The sequence below is a fragment of the Belonocnema kinseyi genome, chromosome 6 (genome assembly GCF_010883055.1).
Source record: "Belonocnema kinseyi isolate 2016_QV_RU_SX_M_011 chromosome 6, B_treatae_v1, whole genome shotgun sequence".
NCBI classification, from domain to species: domain Eukaryota; kingdom Metazoa; phylum Arthropoda; class Insecta; order Hymenoptera; family Cynipidae; genus Belonocnema; species Belonocnema kinseyi.
Window position 1 is genome coordinate 133,629,979 of NC_046662.1, and position 6,555 is coordinate 133,636,533.

The 6,555-nt window shown below is 32.3% G+C and overlaps 1 long non-coding RNA gene across 1 annotated transcript in view; it reads left to right on the plus strand.

The window, feature by feature from the left end:
- Nucleotides 1-1,058: 1,058 nt before the first annotated feature.
- Nucleotides 1,059-6,555, plus strand: part of LOC117174597 — a 6,372-nt gene continuing 875 nt past the window's right edge. Inside the window, exons 1-2 of the long non-coding RNA XR_004467319.1 lie at nucleotides 1,059-1,747; nucleotides 5,038-5,039. This is a non-coding gene — a long non-coding RNA (uncharacterized LOC117174597). The remainder of the gene's footprint in view (nucleotides 1,748-5,037; nucleotides 5,040-6,555) is intronic.

The following is a 6,555-nucleotide window of genomic DNA, read 5'->3' on the forward strand; positions in this document are numbered from 1 at the left end:
CAAAATTAAAACTTTTTAGAATTAACCCACAAAAAATTTTGCAGGGACGTCTGAACGCATTAACGCTATCATTTTTCAAATTTTTAAGACAAAATATTTATTATTCTCGAAAAAAGCCTTAAACTAATTTTTTCAACTAATCTTGAGGATCGATTAATAAATTGATCAAAGGATTTGAAATATTTTAATGTATTTTTTCAAATTCCGTAGCATTTTCAAGATCTTTAAAAAATTTAAGATTTTAAAGTACAGTAAAACCCTTCTATAGCCCTTCCGACAATTGACGCCGCACCGTAGGTGGATATATTAGGAACTCCGCAGGGTCTGCGGCTGTCACTCAGGCGAGCAGTCAAGCATGAACAAACAAAAGCGGAGCGGGCTACAATGAGTCAGTTCCCACCCATTTCTAGCCCCAAAATCGGCGCTATAAAAGAGTTTCACTGTATTTTAAATATTTCAAGTTATTTAAAAGATTACACAGAAATTTCTAATGTATTACAGTAATTTAATCAGATTACAAAGGATTTAAAATATTTGAGGGTATTGTAAAAAAATTCCCAAGCATTTTCAAGAGCTTTACAAAGTTTTAAGGAATTTCAAAGGATTTAAAATATTTTAGGCTATTTTAAAAGATCCCAAAACATTTTCAAGAGATTTTAACAATTTTAAGGGATTTCAAAGGGTTCTAATAATTTTAAGGGATTTTAATATTTTAGTCGATTTAAAACAGTTTATTCAATAAAAGTAAAGGATTTCGTAGGGCTTAAAAGATTTAAAAATATTTTTTGCAATTTCATTTGGAATTCGACGCATCTGCTTCGATAAACACATATCCTGTAAAATGGCTCAGTATCCCTCTTGTATAAGTGGATCAGTATTCCCCTAGCCTATCTACTAGCGTAACCCGTGTTTTTTTTAAAGCGAAACATTAAAATTGGCCGTAAGACATTAAATTGAACAACTTGACATACCTTACTTTAATAAAGGGCTCATGAAAAAATCTTGAAATATACAAGATTTTCGCTATTTTTTTAATCTTTTTTTTTCGCTCCAGGGTACACGTGAAAGCTGAAACCAAAAGCATCGACATTGCTGGCCAGAAGAAGAGGTTCTTTGAGACGTGGAGTATTTTCAGCACAACGTCGCGCTGGTTCTGAAATTAATATAAGAGGTTGGACAGAGATTAAGACGACGAAGCTAGAGCACTTTCAAGATAGATCTAGGAAGAGGAATTACTTTTTCGTATGCAAACTAAGACGGGTACTTCCCGAGGGAAGTGTGAGGAGCAACGGCGTGGTCGAGGTCAATCGCGAAACAGTAAATCTCGGCCGTTGCCTGAATAGATGTACCGCGCGTGATTCGCAGGAGCATTTACAGTTCTTTCGTTGGACATCCGCTTTGGACTTGAAGCTCCAACTTGACAGTGCTATTATTATTAATAGTGCGAGATCCGGATCTGGACGAGATTTTGGCTTTGACGCGTGAGAACAGTCAAAATTGTATGACCTCAACTGTAAAGGAGGGGAATAGAAGGCTTAAGTGCCTCATGTTGTGAGCCTCAGAAAACTGCCCTCGGCAGGAAAAGGGGGGTTCGTGGGAATGGAGTATGGTGGGGGTGGCGGTGGTCGTGGGGGTATACAGCCTCCCCCGACAAGTGCAAGAAGTATGGCTGGGACAGATACTACTGATGCTGCCTGGCTCAAGCATGAACAAATGAAGATCATGGAGTCCAGACACAAACAGCAATGTAAGTAACATTTTTTCTCACCTTTCCATACAATTGATTTATGTTCTATAATTATATTCTACGACCATCCGCTCGAACTTGAATTTAAGCCCAGTTTTTATTATGATCTTCTGCTCAAAGTCAGACTCAACGTTCACATCAGGGCCGTTTAAACACTGAGATCGAACTGGCGCAACGTGACGCAGTTATCCAGTTAGGCCGTTAGGGTACAACGCTTTATCGCTATGATACTGATTTGTCTTGCATGAGTTATTAAGGACGTCCACCCCTTTTGACCCCACGGCTCCACTCATCCGAAACCGTGGCATCATTTCTCGGAAGGCGCAAGACAAGTTTCAAGAAATCCAAGTTCGAGTATAGCAGATAACAGAGTTATGAATTAGTTGTGATAACTAATAGTCAGAATTATTGACCGTTTCTTTTTGTAAATACAGCCATTATTAGTAATGTAGTTTAGTAAAATTGTACGCATGCATAAGCAAACACGGAAACAACTGCGTTATCGATTGATATTTCAGATAAGTACATCGTTACAGTGCAAAGATTACAAAGGTACTGAACTCGTATCATACGCTTTTATCCTAAAAGGTAGCTTAAATTTATATGTTTGAAAAATTCGGGAATTGTCCGGGAATTTCGTAGTCAACATTTAGTAGACACTCATAAAGTTTCGCAAGTATACAAATAAATACCTGGAAATGCCATAATCAGCTATAAGAACTTTCAAAATTGAATCTTTGTACATATATTACATTTTACTTTTAAGACCATGTAACGCGTATAACAGCTGATCAAGTCAGCCCTAAGATCAATATTTTTTCACCCACATTGAAAAGTAAAAGTTTAAATAACGCGGAAATTTTTTTAGGGAAATTTTAATAAATATTAAAGAATCGTTTGTGGCCTTGCAACGAGTTGGAGGAAGAAAAAAGTTTATATTGAAAATAATGATTATCGACGGACGCATTTAGGCTTTGCAGCAGAAGTTTTACTTCTAACTTTCTCTGCCTGTAATCATGCAATCTCTATTACCCACAGAGCCGGTGAAGGTCGAAGTTGTCTGTTGGCTGCGATAGTGCTGCTTTGACACATCTGATACGTATGTCAGAACAAATTTGTTTATTTGCATTTGAAGTGCAAACATTAGTTTGCAACATTGAAAATTGCTTGCAAGGTTTTCACAGCACAGTCGGTATTTCTCCAAAATAGTAGTAATTAAAAAAAAAAGCTGTTTTCACAATTCTAATTATTTAAGACCAGACATATTACTGCATGCCTTCTATTTAGCGTACCAAATTTTTAACACAGTATCTTATACCTTGTGGACGTAAGTTTTGAAAGAAAAGTACCGATCTAAGTTCCACTAGTACTTTATTCGAAATTTTTTTTCTTCAAAATTTTCACCGGAACAAAGAAGAGACATGGACTTCATTATCTCCTCTTTTATTTTCAAAACTTTCAGAGCGACACTTTATTTCGTTGAGACAAGTTGGGAAAGAAAAATTGAGGACCAGGTTTGGTCACTTGACCCTTTCGTCACATGGCCTTAAGGCGAAACGGTAGGTTTGACTGAGCACGGCAATGACTGCAGTGACATCTATAAGAAAATCGGAAATACAGTCCAGTGTCCCCTGGCAATTATGAAGACAACCTCATACCCGAAAATTGGTAGGATTCGGTTGGTAAAATTTTTTACCTGCTAGAAAGAGAAACTTAACAGCGAGAGAGACAGACAATATCCAACCATTTTTATCAAACCATGTTTCTCGGCTTACCTGCTCAGCTGAAGGGAAATATATAGCAAATTGACAAATATCTCGTCTACACAATATGCGCGTGAAATGTCAAATAATGTATTCGCATCCCGTAAGAAAAAAAATTAAATTAATAAAATTTTGTTTATAAATTTTCTATGCGCCCACAAAATCTGATTTTATGAACAAAACACGTTTTTTTGGTAATTTTGCAATTTATCACGGTGAAAAATCGTAAAGCTAAAATCTAAAATATTTGAAAGTTTCATATTCCTCCAACTCGACAATTTAATTAAATTTTGTTCAATTTAATAATGTGTTGCTGTTCATATGATCAAAGTGAGCGCAATTTCGTATGTAATGGCCTTTTTACATTCTCATCCTAATGAGAAGGTATTGGTTTTATGTAAAATTTAACTTTGTCGGTTTTCATCAAATATCCACGTTTTGAGACCCACTGAGTCAGAAAAAACGATTTTTACGAAGGTGTTTGTCTGTCTGTATTCTGTATTTTGTAGGCACGATAACTTTCGAAAAATTTATCAGATTGGATTCTGCTTTGGCACACTTTTTTAAGGTCTAAAAAGAAAGAACAAGTTCGTGATCCAGCTATTTTGGATCAAAATTCAAAATGTGAGCACGTTTTCAACATGTTTGAAACTACATTTTTTCAAGATTTCAAAATTCTATGAACGTTTATTCATAGTACTCAGAAACTAAAACAATTTATCCTTATGACTTTTTTCTATAAAAAGAAAATTATCAGAGTTAGAGCATTTTCAAAATCAAAAAAAAAAACGAATTAAAATGCACATTTCATGCCAAAAAACGCATGATATGAAAAAGGTCAAGAGAAGAAAAACGTTGATTTTTGAAAGTCCTACAAGATGATCATAACAAATTTTTTAATTTGGTGGAAAAGTTGAAAATTCCTAATTACATCGTACCAAAAATAATGAAAAATCCAAAAATTCCATTTTTTTGGACTAGAGACACAAGCTACGAAAAAAATATGACAAAACTTGTACATCCAAAAAAAAGCTATAATTTTTGATAGGATACGTAGTTTTGGCTTCGGACGTAAAAAATAACATTCAAAACAAAAATATTAAATTTTCTTGAACAAACGACACAAGGTACAAACTAAAATTAACATACAAAAAATGTTCGCCTCAAAAGATCTATAAATTTATTATTAATCATTTTTAGATAGGACGAGTAGATTTTCTTTCAATTGTAAAAAATAAAATTAAAAAATTAAATAATTGGAAAAAGGACAGAAAAGACGAAAGAGGACATAGGATCCTATATAGAACCCTATATATCTTCCTTTATTAGACCCTATGCAGATGCACAGTAGTTTTTATTTAATTGTAAAAAACAAGATTAAAAATTTTTAAAATTATAAAAACAAGGAAATAAGAATTAGTATGATTTAATTTTTATGCATATTATGAATTGTAATGGTATAAATTTATCACAATGATACATGTTTCAGCGCAGCTTAGAATACAATTTAAAGTAAGTTACGTGTAGTGGTATATAGCACGATAAAGTTTCAGAAAAACCAGTCACTGGGGAATTTTTTAAGTTGGAACTTCGAAATCCTAGTTTTAGAGAAAACGGTCGAAACATGCATTGCAATTTTTTTACACTCTAGAGGGGAAGACACCCCCCAAAAGTTTCCATTTACGGAGAAAGAAAATCTGTAATTTTTTTCGGAATTTGAATATTAACACGTGCTACTGGACACTTCAAAATTCCATTTAATTTACTCCGTGAGATTTTGAATTTTCGAAAAATTGAACTTCATAGTCCAGAGATTCATCGAAACGTGCCAAAGTTTGTAGGATTTCAAAACCCCCCCAGTTTAAATAAAAAATTAAAGAAATCTAAATTATTTCAACAATTATTTATTCCTCAAAAATGTAAAAAATATTCTTATTTTCTGATTAAAATGCAATATTTTGTCATTGTTTGATGAAGTTAATTTTTCTAAAAACATTATATAATTATTTAAACAATTATTAATTGTTTATTTTCCAAATTTCTACAAATTGAGCCAGAGATATCTACTTTTATCAAATTGATATCCTATGCTACTATTTGTTCAATAATTACTTAATTTGAATACATTTCCTCTAATGTTTAACAAATTTCTATTTGTTTAAATAATTTTTATTTGCTTGAGTAGTTATTTTTAGATATCGAACAAAATGAAAAAAATAGAACACATACAATTAATTACGATTTTTAAATTATTCTGGTGAAAGTAATTATTTAAAGAAATTATATTATTTTAAACAATTAAAAAGTGGTTAATGTATTCTTTCTATACACTTGACAATGTGAAACATAATTGTATGTGTTCTTTTTTATTTCATTTTTTTAGTTATCGAAGAATAACTGCTTGAACAAATTAAGATAGTTTAAGGAAACAGAAATTTATTAAACATTAAAAGAAATGTATAAAAATTATGTAATTATTTAAGAGAACGTAGCACAGGGTACTGATTTGAAAAGAAAGTTGATATTTCGCCTCAGTTCTTAGAAATTTTGAAAATAGACGATAAATAATTGTTTTAATAATTACATAATGTTTTTAGAATATACGATTATTTTTTACGTTTTTCGGAAATAAATCATTGTTTTAATAATTTAAATTTGTTTTAACAATTGAAAATTGCTTAAAAAGTCATTGTAAATATTCAAATTGTCCATTAGTAATTATTTGTGTGAAAAAAAACGACGGAAATTGTTAAAAACTGATAATAATACGTACTTCAGTTCGACTTGAATTGTCCCCAATCAAGACATGCTGAAGTCGAAAAGATCGACTTGAGCATTTCTCAGTTTTGAGACGGAGCCAGACTTCAATTTATGTATTGGAGACAAGTTTTTATGCCTTGAAGACATAAATTTATCTCTTAAGTCGTATTTTTATGAATCCAACACGTGCGGTTTATAGCTTTGAGCGTATACCTGCCCTAATAGAAAGGATATTTCTAACATTCATTAAAGCTAATCTTTGTTAATGGTTAAACAATCTTGTTT